The sequence below is a fragment of the Equus caballus genome, chromosome 29 (assembly GCF_041296265.1).
Source record: "Equus caballus isolate H_3958 breed thoroughbred chromosome 29, TB-T2T, whole genome shotgun sequence".
Taxonomy (NCBI): Eukaryota; Metazoa; Chordata; class Mammalia; order Perissodactyla; family Equidae; genus Equus; species Equus caballus.
The window spans coordinates 24,571,092-24,590,177 of NC_091712.1; the positions used below are offsets into that span (position 1 = coordinate 24,571,092).

At 42.3% G+C, this 19,086-nt stretch overlaps 1 pseudogene; it reads left to right on the forward strand.

Annotated features, from left to right (window-relative positions):
- Positions 1-9,213: 9,213 nt before the first annotated feature.
- LOC111771179 (large ribosomal subunit protein eL21-like) lies at positions 9,214-17,241 on the forward strand (annotated as a pseudogene).
- The last annotated feature ends 1,845 nt before the right edge of the window (positions 17,242-19,086 follow it).

Below are 19,086 nucleotides of genomic sequence, written 5' to 3' on the forward strand. Positions count from 1 at the left end.
AACTGAGAAAGACAGGCACAGATGTTAGCTCTGCAACAATCTTCCTCAAGCAAAAAGAGGAAGATTGGCAACAGATGTTAGCTTAGGGCCAGTCTTCCTCACCAAAAAAATAAATAAATAAAAAATTTTTTAAAAGGGAAGTTCATAGTCTTGGTTTCTTTCTTCATTTTCCTACATTATTTTTAAAAAATCACATCCTGGTTTGGAGAGCTGTGCTTCATTGTGAGTATTTGACACAGCAATAAAAGGCATTCTGGTACTTTACAGTAAAGCAGTCTGCAGATGCACTGTTTCCTGGGAACGGTGCAGGAAGCACCCTGTGCAGCCAGGGAGCAGGCGGAACAAGCCCCTCCTAATGCCGACCAGCCCACCGGGAGAACCAACTTCTGCTCCAGCCCTTGAGGCCCCTCCCCGTGCCTGACGCTGCTGGGGGCTCGGCATCAGCCGCGGGTCAGCAGCTGTGTTCCGTCAGGGCCCTCCGTGCGTTTTTATGAGCTGACTGGTTTTGAGGTCCCAGACTCCCTCTTGCTGCTTCCTGTGTTAGGGTTTTATCTTTCAAGCGGCCTAGAAATCCTGCGTCTGGGTGTGTTCACAGAGACGGGGCCCAGCCCAGCTGATCACTAGGAAGGGACAAATCTTTCTCTGATAAAAGCAGGCTTCTTGTCCTGCAGGGCTGGCTCTGCCATTTTTTCTGGGGTGGCAGCTTTACTCCGGGTTTGGTCGTGAGTATGTACGGCTGTAACCGGGGAAAGAGCCATTTGGGATGTTTGATCCATGACACATAATTTGATGAGGGCAGAGGGTCCATCAGAGCAATGAACAGAGCTGTTTTAAAGACCCTCAGGGGCCCCCACCCGGCAGCACCGCCCAGGACTGGAAGCTGGGACCCATGTCACAGGGTCAGCACACAGACACCCACAGCTCCCGGTGCCATGGCACAGGCCCCCGCCCTGCCAACCACAGCTCCACACACAGGAGGACAGCAAGTAGGGTGGGCACGCCGCCCCCCGTCATCCTGCTCTCTCACGGTCTCTCTCCGGATTACGGGGAGGAAAACTAAGGTAGTTACATAAAGTAGTGCTAAAAAACGTGGATTTTGAAATTGGAAAGATCTGGGTTTGAATCCCAATTTCACCTCTTTAACTCAACTGTAAAATGGGATTATTGTTGTGGGATTAAATGAGATGATATGTATCAAATATTCAGCACAGTGCCTGACAGATGTTCTCAATAACCAGCTGAACCGGGCAGGGGGGGATTTATTTTTTCTCCTCAGCAAAGCTGTGCTGGAGCTCATTGGCTCTGGAGCCTGGACCAGGGACCCCCAGGTGTGTGAAGAAAAAGCCAGCCAAAGACGTTCAGACTCTCCCCATCACTATCCACGGGCTTTTAAAACTGTGATGGAGGGAACTTTGGGGAGTTGGTCCTCCTCAAACCTGAAATAGATTCTCTTTAATTTAAAGCTCCTTCTATCTGCACTGTGCCCTGCTGTCTGGTTTGATAAGATCCTCCGAATGACAAAAGCAAAAACATAACCCCAGCCATGTTAGTGAGGTGAGATGTGAAATCAAAAATAAAAGAGGTGGTCATCAAGACTTTTTAAGGCAATCTTTTTTTGGTGACGAAGATTGGCTCTGAGCTAACATCTATTGCCAATCTTCCTCTTTTTTTTTTTTTCCTCTCCCAAACCCCAGTACATAGTGGTATCTCCTAGTTCTAAGTCATTCTAGTTCTTCTGTGTGGGATGCCACCACAGCATGGCTTAATGAGCAGTGTGTAGGTCCACGCCCAGGATCCGAGCCCCTGGAGCAGAGCGTACAAACTTAACCAATGGGCCACAGGGCCAGCCCCTCATCAAAATTTTTCAACATTTAATGCATATTATAAATTTCTTATGCCTCAAAAAATATGTATATATATCTTTTTCAAAGCTCCACCAAAATGCAGTTATTATGATGCACCCAGCTGGGGGCTCTGCCACTGGCGAGGAGACCTAGGCACACAGGCTGAGTTCAGTGACCTGGGGGTACATGTGGTGAGTGAGGTTGTGGCAGCCGGACTGTGGTTGGCATATGGACACTGAACAAGCCCTCTGACCCCCTGGCTTTCTGCCTGGGTCTCAGTTATTTGCCTCACAGGGAATGGTTGATTTCAAAGTTATAAAGGTACCCAGGGTGATGCTCACATGGAATGAGAACCTTGAAGCTACAGAAGAAAGATGAGTAGAAGTCTTTTATGGATCCTTGAGCGACCTTCTGTGGGATGTGCTCTGGCCTTCCTTCTTTTTGAGGGGGAAGCCACATTCATGCCCCTCTACTGGGGTGAATAGATGGGTAAGCGTTTTCTCAAATTGAGAGAGCATGGTTTTCTTGGCGTGAACAAAGAGTGACCTCAAAAGATAACTAGTCTTGGTGTTCCAGAACTGCCAACAAAAAGGGCAACAGATCCAGTGTCCTAAAATGCGAGTCATCATTTTTGGAACTTAACTGGCTTTCCTTAATGATTCTACGTAGTCATTTAATTCATTTGATTACCTGCAGGCTATGTGTATGTGAAAAATTATTACAAAATTAATATATTTGTTCAAGAAAAGTGGAAAAATACCAAATAGAACAAAGTAAAAAAGCCTCATTATCTCACCATCCGGGGACTACTGCTACCAATATTTGGATGTAAATTTCCCCAAGTCCTTTTTCTATGCCCTCATACAAAGCTGGAGTTTTTTTTTTTCCTTAAGATTGGCACCTGCACTAGCAACTGTTGCTAATCTTCTTTTTGTTCTGCTTGTTCTCCCCAAATCCCCCCAAGACATAGTTGTATATTTTAGTTGTGTGTCCTTCTAGTTGTGGCATGTGGGATGCCGCCTCAGCATGGCCTGATGAGTGCCGCCATGTCTGCGGCCAGGATCCGAACCAGTGAAACCTTGGGCCATCGAAGCGGAGCATGCAAACTTAACCACTCAGCCATGGGGCCGGCCCCCAAAGCTGGAGTTTTAAAAAAATTGAGGCTATGGATAACACGCTGGCTTATAATCCATTCCTCTCCTGTTTTTAACTTCACAATATATCTTGAACGTTTTCATCATATAATTCTCTGACAACTCTAATTGCTGATGGACATCCTATAATATTTTTAACCAATCCCCTATTGTTGGATTTTCATGCTTTTCCCAACATTTTATCATTATAAACAGCACTGTAGATATAAGTATGCAGGCATCGCTGCATATATTTCAGATTATTCTTTTAAGGAATTTCTGGTCAAGGATACGCTATATAAAAAGCTTTGACACACATTGTTAGGGGGCTGGTCTCCTTGAATCTCTGCAGTGATGAATGGGGTACTTCTTTTTCCACATCCTTGCCAGTACTATTACACTTTTTAAGATTCTTGCAGTTTGAGGCATTATTGTTTTAATTAGCATTTCTTTATTAGTATTGAGTCTAAAATTTTTTTCTTATCTATTTTGGCCATTTTTTATCTCAACTTTTGAGAATTGCTTGTTAATGTGTTGCCCATTTACCCATCAAATTTTTGTCTTTAATTTTTTTATGGCTTCCTAAATTATAAGAGCTCCTTATATATATTGTAAGTATTTTCCCCATCTTGTCTTTTCTCTTTCAATTTGTTGAATGAAAAGGAAGTACGAAGTCCCACAGGCATTTCGTATTATCCTCTGGGCCTCTCAACAGCGTTTCACAGGACCATAAACGGTAATTTATGGCCTCTCCAGTGGCTTTCATGACATCACTCTCCTCTGCTTTTCCTCCTGCTTCTTTGGCCTGTCCTCCTGGGTCCCTCTGGTTGGAAGCCTCTCTCTGCCAATCACTGAAATGTGCACGACCCTCCAGCCTTTGTTAGGATCTTTACTCCTTCGCAGGCTGCACACTCTCCCTAGGTGATTCCCATCTGCTCCCATCAGTTCCATTATTCAATTACCACCTGTGTGCCGACGACTCCCTGCCTACAGCAGCAGCTTAGCTCTCCCTCCAGACTCCAAACCTGTATCTCCAAGCACCTATTGGATATCTTCACTTGGGTGTCTCCCAGGAACCTGGAACTTGATAGAAATCACCATCTTCCGCCTTGTAGTAATACTCCTCCTAGGCTCCTCATCTTCTGAAATGACCCCACCATCCATCCAGTTGCCCGATTCAGAAGCCTGGGTAGGAATCTACACTCCTCCCTTGTACTTTCCAGGCAATCAACAAGAACTGAAGAATTCACCTCCTAAATTTCTGTTAATTCCATGTTCTCCATCCCAGGCCTGCAACCCCCATTTCCTCTGTATTTCTCCACCAATCTCCTAAATCCTTTTCTTATGCTCCTTTCCAATCCATCCTCCCCATTACAGACAGAGTGCTTTTCCAAAATCTACAAATCTGATCAAGCAAGTCTCCCGCTGACATCCTTTAGTGGCTCCCCATTGCACTCAGGATAAAATTCAAACCCTTAACATAGTACACCCAGGCTGCCTGCCTGCTTACCTTTCAGCCTTTTTTCTTATTGCTTCTTACCTTGTGCTTTGCACTCAAGTCTAACAGGACTACCATGTTTCGTTAAATCTGAAACACTGTCAACTGCATAATGCACTCTTATTTTATGTGACATTAAGAAAAAAATTCTGCCAATTAGACTTATAAAACATCTTATATTGTAAAGAATATCTAATTTCAGAGACATTAAAATGGGAAAAGATATAGGTTGAAATACAGTTCTACCATTATCTCTGTGGAACCAGATTCCATCATATCCCCGCCTTTCCACTTGCTGTTTCCTCTTCCTCCTTCCTCACACTTCACCTCCCCCAACACACACAGACACACACACACACATCCCTCTACTGTCTTCAGCAAAATTAAAAATTAGTTAATGTAAGTGCGGTGCACCCATCCTTCTTCTGTCTTCTTCTTTATTAAAATCTCATTTCCTTTCCAGACTGAGCTTAAGTTTGGGGGGATCCATTTGGGGGCTTGATTTTAGGCTTTGTCAGGGCCATCCTCATTCCTAAGGCAAGGGCTATCCCATAGGTATTAACACAAAGGTAGTGAAATCTCTCCCTTCTGAAGGGGCTGGAACTGCCGATCCCCCAGGTTGGTTAACCTCTACCATCCGTTTCACCCTCTGTCCTGTTGTGGTGGCTCTCTGGTGAGAGGAGAGTAGCTTCTACTATAGGGCAGCAGTGCCTTGCACATGTACCGCCCAGCCCTCAGCCACACACTCCTGGAGGGCACCCAAACAGACTTCCGAGGGCCCCCTTCTGCACAGCTTCCTCCTTTCTGATGCCCCTCTCTGCAGATTCCAGACATTTCGACTGATCCAAGTCCTGAATTCTGAACTCTGCCTCCTTGGCTCAGCAAGACCACAGGGCTCTGCTGGGACTCCAGCTTTCTCTTCCATGGTTCGGAAATTCTTTCCAGGCAGAGAGCTGGTCAATTGCGGGGTTCACTTGTGAATTTCCTTCCTATGCACCAATCACCAAGCTTCAAGATAATCAATTTAGGCCCAGTCTCTGCTCATCTATATTACTGCCACTTGCCTTCTCTGTGCAGATTATTTAAAACAAATTACCTAAAGCAAATCCCAGACATATCACATCATTTCATCTATAAATATTTCAGCATGCATCTCTAAACAATAGTAACTCTTTAATAAAACCCCATAAAACCATTATTCTACACAAAATAATTAATTCATTAATCTATCCAGTAGTATTCAAATTTCTCCAGTGCTCTCACACATTTTTTATAGTTTATTTCTTCAAGTCTTGATCCAAGTAACACATTGTAATTGGCTGCCATGTTTCCTAAATCTCTTTTAATCTACAGATTTTTTTCCTCTCTCTCTCTCCTTCTTACAAATTATGTATTGAAGAAATTGGGTTGCTTGTCCTGTGGGTTTTCCACAGGCTGGATTTTGCTAATTGCATCCGTGTGGTATCATTTAGCATGTTCGTCTGTCCCCCGTGTTTCTTACAAGCCCGTTGCTCTAACTTCATCAGATTCAAGTTGCAATTGTTTGGTAAGTCTGCTTCAAATGTCTGCTTGTTCCTCTTTTTTTGACAATCATTACCTAGATCCATTATTTCATTAAGGACTGCAAAACAGTGATAAAGAATGACACATCTTTGTATTTATTATCTGATTACTTCTAGAAAGAGGAACCTCTCCAAAATCAATGATTTGACATTTGACTATCCTAAAACACGGTCCCTACAGGAAAGGCAGGACCAGTGCTTGAGTCCTTCACTCTATGTACCAGTGTCTTAGTGTCTTAGTCTATGTACTTAGTGCCTTAGTATCTCAGGCTGCTATAACAGAATACCATAGACTGGGTGATTTATGAACAATAGAAATTTATTTATCACTGTTCTGGAGGCTAGAGTTCAAGATCAAGGTGCTGGCAGCTTTGGTGAAGGCCCCATCTTGGTTCATAGACAGCTGTCTTTTCACTGTGACCTCACGTAGCAGGAGTGAGCGAGCTCTCTGAGGTCTCCTTTATATGAGCACTAATCCCACTCGTGAGGGCTCCACCTTTGTGACCTGATCACAAGGCCCCACATCCTACTACCCATCACATTGGGGATCAGGTTTCAACATATGAATTTGGGGGGGACGCAAATTTGGTCTACAGCAAGCAGTTTTCAGAATGATTATTTGGTTACCTAATATCCTCAAAAGTGGAGCAGTGGACATTTTATTTTTATCACTAGGAACTCAAGGATTTAAACATATTTGAAGCATTTCACTCTATTGTAGATATTATTCTTATTGATCCTCAAATTGTCCCATCTTTAGTCAACATGAGCCCTTTCAAGTTGGATCCTGAGTACTTTTGTGTATGTGTGTGTGTGTGTGTGTGTGAGTGTGAAGAAGATTGGCCCTGAGCCAACATCTGTTGCTAATCTTCCTTTTTTTTTTCTTGCCAAAGCCCCAGTACATAGTAATATATCCTAGTTGTAGGTCATTCTAGTTCTTCTATGTGGGATGGCGCCACAGCATGGCTTGACAAGTGGTGCTGGGTCTGTGTCCGGGATCCGTACCTGCAAACCCTGGGCTGCCAAAGTGGAGCACATGAACTCAACCGCTCGGCAATGGGGCCAGCATCCTTTATTTATTTCTATACTTGGACAGTACTCCACTGTGTGGCTGTACCATAGTTTATTCAACCATGACCCTGTTGATGAACATCTGGGTTGTCTCTAGTCTTCTGCTTTTACAAACAGTGCTGCAATAAATATCTTGTGCATTCTCTTTTTCTTATTTTTGCCAATATATCTATGGGATTGATTCCTAGAAGTGAAATTGCTAGGTCAAAGGGTAAATGTATGTTTTTAGGTAGATATTGTCAAATTACCCTGTACACTGTATTCTGAGGCTTGTTTCTCTGTTGTTTCACCAACAGAGTATGTTAAATTCTTGGACTTTTGCCAATCTCATAGATGAGAAATATTACCTCAGTGAAGTTTTAATTTGCGAAATGTCACTTTTTACCATTGAAATGAGGATAAAGAGGTAAGAAATGTTTTGTCTAGCTAATCTTCTCTTTAACTTAGCATTGTAATCATCACAGGTATATGAGCTACATCCAGGCTTCACTGTGGCTACAGTATGAAGTCCCATTAACTTTTAATGTCCAAAGGGCAATAGTCTGAGGTTCCCTAAACATACTTTAAAAAGGACCAGCTATCCTAATGTCTCCCAATTATTTTGGGGAGTCTCCAAAGGGGACCGCAAAGGGAGCCACCATCCAGTCTATTGGCTGCAGTCACCATAGCTGGCTGCTGCCCCACACTCTCTCCCTGCTCTGCAGCTCCTGCTGGGGCAGGATCCCTGGCTGTGATGACGCATCAATGGGGCGCACTGCTGCTGCGCTCATGGTGGCTGCTATGAGAACACCAACGCTGACCGCGCCCCACCCTCTGGCCACCATCCTTGGAGGTAACAGGACAATGCAGAATGGCTGCCCCCAACACCGTGCTACTATCTCCTGACCCCTCTAAACCTGTGCCATTCTCCTGAAATGCGTCCTGAAGACCTCTGTCTGCCCCTGGCTTCTAATCTTTGTCCAGAATCTTATAAAGACCTTTATGAAAAGGGCTCCTTCCTTGGATGGTTCGAACCCCATCCAAGGGGCCAGAAGAACTGAAGCCCTCCTCTGCTCTATAAAACAAATGCCCCTGTGTGTGTGGAGGAACAGAAGCAGAAGCAGGAACGTGAGCTGGAGTGGTTACCTACACTAACAGTACCTGGTTATCTGCGCGAATGGCCTCTGGTTAGCCCCAAACGTCCCATCCGACAGGCATTACTGTGCATCTCACTGGCACAAAGGCAGAATACACAATTAGCCGACTCCTATTTATAATAGTAAAGCTGGAATTACTGATTGAAAATCAACTTAAATCAGTTTAAAAGGCAAAATAACTGCGAAAGTAGACAAAATTACTTGAAAATGTAATATAAATCATCCTGGAGTGCACAAACGTTAACAATAAAACTCCTAGTGATTTGCAAGACTCATTTTTAATCAGTGGTCTCTCAGAGATGTATTGAGAACCAAGGAGAAAATTTAAAATCTTGGAAAACATTGTTAAACAAGCAGAATAAGCTGTTTAAATGAATCAGGAAAAGTACGCTTTTGGAAAGAGTTTTTTTTTTAAATACATAAAATAGTCCTAGGACTCATAAATATTGCAATTCTTGCCCCACACTCTTTCATTGAAAAAAATCATGGTAAGTGAAAAAAATGCTTAAAGGCTCAGAAAAGATTGCCAGCTTTTTTTTTTTTTTTTTTTTTTTACCATTTACTGCTTTATTCTTTATTGTCTTTTTCGTTAACTGGTTGTTCTGTTTCATAAGCAATCAGCCTATTTATTTTTGAATGAGTCTGAGCCACTTTTGTTAAGTGCAGACAGCTCATGAGGGGTCCCTGGGCTCCCGGCGCTTGCTGTCCGTGGCAAAACAATGTGACCGTTTGCTCGGCCGTTCTGGGAGCGTCGCTGAACTCAGTTTCAGTCTAGGTTTCGCCAGCCATTGAAGACATTTCGTAGGTGTTGTGTGGTAACCATATCTCAGTGTGTCTTGGCAGGAGGAGGGGACCCTCAGGCTGTTCTTGTCCATCCTGCTGGCTTACAGATTGCCCGAGGGTCTTGGACCCCGGGGAGGAGATATCAGGAAGCGACTCTGCCCCTGTAGACATTATTCCCATCCCGGAATGACCAGTGTCAGGTGAGGTGGAAATGGTCACCCTCAAGCCTTGGGAAGGAGATCTTCCCTTCCAATCCTGGCTCAGACCTAGGGCCCAGGTGCGGCAGGCTCTATTTCCGCTGGGGATGTTTCTTCTCAGTTGCACCTCATCTTGGTGACTCTTTGTGGCACAATTCCCTGTCCTGGTCACCCTACCCCTCACTATTTTCACCCCATTTCTGCGCTCTTTGGGGTACCCGCAGGGATAAGGGTGTGGCAAGAGAAGCATCTAGGATGCAAACTGTCAGCATCAGCCGCCTCTTGGGGGCTGAGGGGCAGCGCCTCCTGACCAGCGAGCTGTCCCTCCACCTCATACAAGTCTTGGCCCTGATGCAGGCCTTGGCTCCAATCCTCAGCCTTGGGGTTCCAGGACGGAAGCGGGGACCGAGGTGATGCAGGATGGCCACCCACTTACATGGAGCGCTGCCATAATCTGCAGCTCTCAGAGACCCCTGGGTCTGACCATGGCCTTAAGAAGTCCTCAAGTCTGTTTTTCTTCCTGAAAATAGCATCATACCTGAACCACTGTGCATTTAATTCCTTACTTTTCTAAGAGAGAAACAACCTAACACAATTTTCACCCATAAAGACCACCTAAGGGAGAGACTGACATGAGGATTCAGGAAGCTTGGGCATCACGCCATCACTGGCTAGGTAAGTCTCCTTGGGATTCAGGTTCTCTGTAAAATCCACAGGAGTTGGACCCAGTGACTGTTCGTTTTCTCTCTGTCGTGTCTTGTGGTATATGACTCTTTTACTCTGGGAACTATCCTGATAGGATAGTATCTTTAAGCCAAGTGCCTGTGGGCTGTGGCTGGGAGCCTGGGAGAGCACAGGGGTCTTCTACCAGCACGTGCCCTGGCCAGGTGGTTTCTTATGAAGACCTTGTTAGTCCCAAGCAATGGAGATTGGAGGAGGAGCACTGGTGATCCCCAGAGGCACGTTCTCAGGAAAAGCATCAAGTTCGGTTCTGAAATGAATGACGCGCTCACAGATTCAGGACCACTCAGAGCTGCTCCACCACACTTAAGACGCCTCCATGATTCCAAGAGCTGCGGAATTGGCGAAGACGCGGCTCCCCAGCAAAGCGGTGGCTCAGCCCGTGAAATCAATCAAGCCGCCGTGTTTATATAGTAAAGTGTAGAAAATAGATGATTTTAATTGCTAATTGTTCTTGAGACCCCTACCAAGATATATTTTTAAAATGTGGCCTAAATGTTCTCCTCAACAGGCACGGTGGAGGAATTACAGTGTATTCAGAGGCTGACATGCTGCTGATTGAAGAACAAAGAAGAGTAATCAAGGTTGGGTTTTTTTTCCTGTGGCTTTTAACATTTACAAAGAAAATGATTTCAAAGGGTACGTGCTAGAAAGAAACAAGCTGTAAACAGTTACCAATCAGCCAAATACTCCGATTGCTAAGAATGTTCCCTCCACCCTCACCTCTTCCCACCCCCTCCCCCATAATCAGCATCTCACTGTAACAGGAATTACTCTTTTGTTCAGGACTCTGGGGAAGGCTATGAAGGGTCAGACTCAGAGGCATCCTGCTCTCGGAGATGGCAGGACCTCTTGGAAACTTCGCAGACACAAACCTCCCTCCCTGACAGACATCCTGCCCGCGGGATGCCCCATTTCAGATGAAATGGGCTGAAGCCTCTCAGCCCGGCCTGCCGCAGAGGCCACCTTCCCATCCCTGCTCCCCAGAACTAGGCTTGATTGGCGGGGAGGGAGCGGGGGTCCTCAGTTAGAGCACTTTAATATGGAAGAAAGGTCAGAGAGTATGAGGAGAGGAACCTGGACACAGAAAGCAAGCCTGTGGACGACCCATTTTTTGAAGAATTCCTCACTTGCTGGTGTCTTGAGAAAATGACCTTTTCCTGGAGTCTTGGAGCCCCCGTGGTGTCTCATGGGACACTTTACAATGTCAGTGGGTCAACAGACCTGGAAATCTCAAGGTCACTGGTAACGTAACATGTTCAAATCACCCTTGTGTCATGGGAGACAGATAATGCTGTTTGGGGCCTATGCCAAGGCAGAATTAAGCCATGATAACCTTTGGGAAACATCCTTGGGTTATTCTTTTTTTTCTTTTTTCTTTTTTTTTTTTTTTTTTTTGGTGAGGAAGATTAGCCCTGAGCTAACATCTGTGCCAATCTTCCTCTATTTTGTATGTAGGTTGCCACCTCAGCATGGCTGAGGAGTGCTGTAGGTCTGCTCCAGGGATCTGAATCCATGAACCCAGGCTGCCAAGGTGGAGCATGCTGAACTCAAGCACTACGCCATAGGCCAGCCCCCTTGGGTTATTCTTAAGGACAGGTTTTCTTAAAATCCCTCAGAATAATGGTGGCAACAAGCCTATAACTATAGGAAGAACACCTTCAGAGTCATCAACCAGCCCTCAGACTAGGTCTACACCTTTCTAAGAGCATGAGTGCCTACAGCTCACGTCTTAAACTGAGGTTTTAAGCCAAGCCTAACCTTATGATTTAGGACAAGATGTCAACACTGGTGGCAATGTGACATGTGTCTGCTCCAACCTGTCCTAAGTCCAACAATAGCCAACCCACCTACGGAGGTCCTTTAATTAGCCCCAAAGAAACCATGGATTAGAGGAATGCACAAAAGCTTAGCAGAAAATTAGAGAACAGCAAGAAGGCACTCTTTCTACAAAAAGCAGCCCTGCATCCTTGGCTTCACTATTTCATTTTTCATTCTGATTATTTTTTTTCCAAATTCAACTAATCTCTGCCATTTCCCCGGGATGGAGTATTGCTTCTGGTTTACTGTCTTGGTTGAGGGGGCTTGCACTTGAACCTTCTGGTCACACTTGTCCTCACTCCACAGGTCAGAGAAACAATGTGAGGTCCCACCAGCTGGGAGGGATATCCATGCTGATTAAGTACTCAGGGACAGGCAAAATGGGCCCAGGTGGGTCCATGGACTCAGTGGATGGCTTGTGAGATGAATTTGGGCCAGGCCCATTTGTCTCTGTATCCCCACTCTGTGACCATGATGCTTTTGGGTTCCCTGGAATCAGTGACAACTGAGATCCCATATGCAACAGACCTCAAAAGTTGGAGGTTTTTTCCTCTCCATTTACTATAGTAAATGGCCCTATGTGCCTTTGGGGAAAGATTAGGGGAATTAGTACCACCCTCAAAGACTTAAAGAATAAGGAGTGGTGTCCCCAATATGTCTCCATTTAATTCATCATATTGGAAAAAAACAGATAGGTCATTGTATATTCAGACTCAATATTCTTTTCCTCACTCGCTCCTCTTCAGCCATACTGGCCTCACTGTTTCTAAGGAACATTCGCTCCACATGACCTTTATAGTGGGGGGTTCCTTCTGCCTTCCCCATCTCCAGGTCTTTTCATGATACTTTCTCAGGGAGGCATTCCTGACTACCCTATCTAAAATTGTAACCCACCCAACATCCTATCCTTCTTCCATGCTTCATCCTTCTCCGTAGCACTTAACATCATCTAAAATTTTATTATATTTATTAATTTATCCTATTGCCCAGCTCCCCTAGTAGAATGGATGCTCCAAATGAGAACAGGAGCTCAAAGATTTCATCTGTGTTGTTGACTGCTGTGTCCCTGGGACCTAGAAAAGAACCCAGCATATGGCAAGTTCTCCTTAAAAATTTGTTGAATAAACAATTGAATGGATGAGCAATGCTGTCTTAACCACTCCCCACCCCTACGCAGCCCAGCCTTCTCTGAATGCTTGGTGCCCTCACTCCCTGTTACAGCCCCACCCCCACCCCCCACCCCCAAAATGCCTTGAAGATTTCTCGTATTGTCCTGTAGGTCCAGCAATGTAATTCGAAAATTCAATGTTTCATGCAGATTGTGTTTCGTCTTTAAGCGGAGGGACCTTTAAAGAATCTCATTTTTCATACTGATCAAAATGAAAGCTGAATTATTCCTTTAATATCCTGTTGAATTCATTTAGTTAGTGATTTTCTTAATGTTTTCACATCTATTTTCTTAGGTGAAATTGGTTTATAGATCTTCTTTTTGTGTTACCCTCTACCTTGGACAGGATTTAATATTATTGTTATATTTTCCCAAATATTAAACCTATGTTCTTTCCTCCAGTCCCCACCCCAGGGGAACTATGTGACCAGCACAGGAATTATTGCAGGTTTGAAAGAACTCGTTAATGAAACTCTCCAGGCCCAGAGTCATTTTTGGGAGGCAACCATGAAGAATTTCTAAAGTTTCCTCAATGCATATTAGTCTATTCAGATACTATAGATTTTCCTACAGCAATTTTGGTAGTTTAATATTTTCTGCAAAAATCATACATTTCATCAATATTTTTCAGTTGAGCTCTACAGAGCATGTTTTAACAATTTTAAAAGTTTCTGTATCTGTTGTTATATCCCACATTTCATTTCTAATTTTAGTTCAGATGAATATTCTTTTCCTCTTGATTAAAACTACTAGAAGTTTGTGATGTATTGTTGTTTTTCAGAGACCTATTTATTTGATGTTTTACCTTATTTCTCTCCTAATGCATTAATGTCTCCTTTCAATTTGTCATTTCTTTATCCTATTTTCCTTAAGATTACCTTATTCTTTTTTAAAACTCCTTTAAATGAATCTTTTACTTCATTTACTTTCTCTTATAAATAAGACAAGCATTTAAGGCTGTGAATATAGAATTAACAATATCATATAGTTTTTGATTTGTAGTATTCTTATTTCCTAAACATTATATAACAAAGAACTTGTCTGATCTTTGTCCTGGGTTCCTGGAATGGGGCTTCTAAACTTTTGGAAATTCCTGAGTAATACGTGTGTCTGTTACTCATGACAGGCCATTGGACCATCCCTGAGTTTATGCTAAGGAGATGACTCGGATTGAGGATGGTCATGCTGGAAAGACCAACCAGGTGATTAGAGGGTTTCGGCTTTGACTCACATGATATCAGCCTGACCTCCTGACCTCCAGGGAGGGGAGGGGGAATGGACACTGAGTTCAGTCACATGGCTAATGATTCAATTAATCACACCTATGTAATGAAACCCCAGTAAAAACTCTGGATACCAAAGCTCGAGTGAGCTTCCTGGTTGGTGAGCATATTGATGTGCCGGGAGGGGGATTCCATCCTGCTTCCATGGGGAAAGGGCAAAGAAGCTCTGCATTGGGACTTCATCCTATGTGTCTCTTTACTGACTGGTCTTGATTTTTATCCTTTAGAATAAAACTGTAATAATAAGTGTAATACTTTCCTGAGTTCTGTGATTCATTCTAACGAAGTATTGAACCTGTGGGGGTTGTAGGAGCACCCTTGAATTTTTAGCCACTTGTTCAGAAGTGCAGGTGGCCTAAGGACCTCCAAACTTGCAGCTGGCATCTGACACAAGGGCAGTCTTGTTGGGCTCTGTGCTCCAAACCTGTAGAGTGGGTGCTAACTCTGAGGGTTAGAACCTGAGTGGCATTGCAGCATTGTGGTCAATGTGTTATTTAATATTTTATCTTCTAACACAAGAATATAATGCAATCTTTTTGCTCTAGTAATTTGATATTCCTTCCAGATCTTAAGGTACAAGTTAAACTAGTCATTTATGGGGTGTTTTGCTTTTTGTTGTTGTTGTTAACAAAGAGCAGCAGATGTGTAACCAACCCAACGATGCATAATCCATTGATTGTTTCATCAATCATAACTTAATTCTCTGTAGTTATTCAAACAAGACACTGGTTTCAACTTCTTTCTGACCACATCTGTTTTTTTTACACTGTGGGTATGTGTGCCAATTTGATGGTGAGAGGTAGGCATGGATATGAAGTTAATCTATAAAGTCTCTAATCCAATAAAAAATGATTAAGTTTCTCTTCTGTGGCCAAAGGAAATCATATTTGGAGAATAGACGAAAATATTCTATTAAAGTATTATCATTCCTCCACATGCATTACTCAGTGCTTCAGTGTGAGAGTAATCATACAGTCAGTACTTGGTTGGAGTGGCAGAGGCCTCCAGAAAGCTGGGAGGATGAGGGCAGCAATAACTGTTTCTATTTTTATGAAAAGTCTTTCTTAAAAGAAAATATAGTAAGAGTGAAAACTTAACAGATATTGTAGCAAACTCCCCTGAAATCAGGCAAACCACCTTGGGAAAAAGTGCTACAGAAGGGACCACTGAATGGGGCAGAGGGACTCTTCTGATTAGTCAGTATCTTCTGAATTTTCTTTTCTCTACTTTCTTAGTCTAGGGTATTATATTTAAGATGCTATGAGAGCCCAAGGGCCTCAATTACAGTCTCTTGCAATTAGAGTGACCTCAATTTCTGTTTTAAGTTGAGAAAGATGCAAAGAAGAAGAGAGCGAGCAGAGACAAGTAGAGTTTCCCCTCTGGAAAGAAATAAAGAGAAACAAAAATGGAAACCAACATTTACTATCAAGGAAAAATGGCCACCATATAAATCTACAACTTTTCTTCCTGGAATTCCTTCTTTTCAGAATAAATACATTTCCTCAAACTATTATACAGAAATAAAAAATAAAATATGAGAACCCAGCTGACAGGCATAATAAAATTGGCATCAGGGATTTTTTTTAATTGGCAGTATAAGAGCTAGCAAATGGAACCTGTGGTGCTTAATGATTTATATTTTTTACAATATGATGATAACCAGCTGTTAATGATGATTTATATTTTTGTAACATGATCTTGAGTGGCAATAATATAATGAATATATTTTAAAACCTGCTAAAGTTTGGGAGCCAGAAGATAGCACATAAATTGTATTCATAGTCAGCATCCAGCACAAAATATCTTGAGTCATCAAACACCAGAGGATGAGTCAAAAAGCCATTAGTGCCTCTGCCGAAACCACCGTCTTCCAGTAATTCACCAAAATGATGAATACAAAGAGAAAGAGGAGAGGAACCCGTTATATGTTCCCTAGGCCTTTTGGAAAGTTTGATATTGTGGACACCAAGGGAATGGGCAGTCTTCAAAAAGGAGTGCCCCTTAAAAAAGACAAGAAATAACAAGTGTTGGAGAGGATGTAGAGAAACAGGGACCCTTATACACGGCTGGTGGGAATGTAAACTGGTGCAGCCACTACGGAAAACAGTATAGAGATTTCTCCAAAAATTAAAAATAGAAATACCATACAATCCAGCTATTCCAGTTCTGGGTATTTAATCAAAGACAACGAAAACACTACTTTGAAAAGATATATGCATCCCTGTGTTCATTGCAGCATTATTCACAAAAGCCAAGACTTGGGAGCAACCCAAGTGCCCATCAATGGATGAATGGATATATACAATGGAATACTACCAAGCCATAAAAAAAGACAAAATCATCCCATTTGTGAAAACATGGATGGACCTTGAGGGTATTATGCTAAGTGAAGTAAGTCAGATGGAGAAAGACAATTATCATATAACTTCACTCATATGTGGAAGATAAACAAAGACAGACACAGATATGGAGAACAGATTGGTGGTTACCAGAGGGGAAGGGGGTGGTGAAAGAGGTAAAGGGGCACGTGTGTATGCTGACGGATGGCAACTAGACTTTTGGTGGCGAACATGATGCAGTCTATACAGAAGTCGAAATAAAATGATGTAATCTGAAATTTATATAATTTTATAATCCAATGTGACCTCAATAAAAAATAAATTAAAAGACAAAGGAATGCCTCACCAAGTTACCACAGCAAAACTGGAAGAGTCTACAATGTTACCCAGCATGCCTTTGGCATTGTCGTAAACAAACAAGTCAAGGGAAGATTCTTGCCAAGAGAATTAATGTAAGTATTGAGCATATTAAGCACTCTATGAGCCAAGGATAGCATCCTGAAACACACGGAGGAAAATGATCAGAAAAAGAAGGGAGCTAAAGAGAAAGGAACCTGGGTTCAACCGAAGCGCCAGCCTGCTTACCCGGAGAAGTGCACTTTGTGAGAACCAATGGAAAGGTTCCATAGCTGGGGGAATCTATTCCCCAAGAATTCATGGCATGACAGGTGTTTAAAAAAAGACTTCTGGATTAAAAAAAAGCTATTAGGTGTCGAGGAAATCACAGTACAAATTCATCTGTTAAAGACTCACCTGCTATGGTATTTCTATGTTCCATGTTAAGGCCAACATATTTTTTTTTGAAAAATCAAGAAGGCAAAATTTGCGTTGACATTCTTTGATAAAAATTAAGGAGTCAAGACAAAGTTCTTGTCCACCTCATCTTTGACAATACTCAAGGCCTGGTAATTCAACTGCCACACACTGTGGTTTTCAGTCAGTTTTAGGCAAAGGACCCCTTTGAAGATCTGATAACTGTAACAAAACCTCATCTGAGAAAAGCACACATGACACATTTTCTTTTAAATTTCAGAGGTGCATGAATCCCCTGAAGCCCATGAAGGGATCTCAGATCTAGACATGAAGCCACAGGACACAGCTATGAGAATTATATAGCCTGGAAAATTTTTAAATTAAGAGTTGGCCAATAGCCTTTGGCTCCAGAAAAATTTCTCAATGATGAGCCTTTGAAACATCTATTTTTAATCTGTGTAGCTTCCTGGTGAGCTCTTAGGACATCTCAGCTGAAAAATGTATAACATTATTGAATACAAATCCAATTCAAGTTCTGGAGGCTATGCCAAAAGGCAGATACACCACTGAAAAAAGTACTGGTAACTAAGAGTCCTCCATCTGAGGATAATGATTAAGACGCCTTCAGATGACTATGCCCCCGCAGAAAACAACTATAAAACCTGAACATAATATGAAAAGCAGCTACCTGAAGGTATTGGACAGTGAAAGGAAGCAGCTTCTAGTGAAGGAGCTTCTTGAAGAAAGCCATGGGGAGCTATACAAGCAAGTTTCATCTGCCCAGATTGTAGCCTTAGGAGGAGTGACGTCTGTGTGGCGGTGGGAAGCAAACAAGTTCTAAATAATCACTGGGTCAAAGAAGAGTCATGGAGAATATTAGAAAATATGGTGTATATATTATATGACAATATATCATAAATATTATATTATATCACATAAATATGACAATGAAAATACACATATTGAAATTTGTGGGATGTAGGTAAAACAGGGTATACCGGGAAATTTATAACTTTAAATACCTATGTGGCAAAAGCAGGAAAATCTAAAACTCAATGATCTAAGCTTCTACTTTAAGAAACTACAAAAAGAAGAGTAAGTGATGCCCAAAGCAAACAAAAGGAAGGAAAGATTAAGAGTAGAAATTGATAAAATAGAAAACAGAACAACAAGAAAACCAAAAGCTACTCTTTGAAACAAATCCAATAAAACTGATAAACTTCCAGCTAGACTAATCAAGAAACCGGAAGACACAAATTCCCAATACTAGGACTAAAAGAAGGAGCCCCAGTACACATCCTCAGACATTAAGAAGACAGGAGGATGTTATGACAAGCTTCTGCCAATAGTTTGACAATGTAGATGAAATACACACATTCCTTAAAAGAAACAATTTACCAAAAATAACTCGAGAAAACGTGACCGCCTTATATAAATTAAGGAAATTGAATTCATAATTTAAAACCTTCCCACATAGAAAACTCCAGACCCAGATGACTTTACTGGTGAATTCCACGAAACACTTAAGGAAAAAATAACACCAATCTTGCAAAAACGTTTTCATAAAATAGATGAGGGAGCATTTCCCAGCTCATTTTATGAGACTAACATTACCCTGATTACAAAATCAAAGACACCACAAGAAAAAAGAAATACAGAGCAATATCACTCATGAACAGAGACATGAAAATTCTTAACAAAATATTAGCAAATAAAAACCAATGGGATACAAAAAGGATACTATACATCATGTCCAA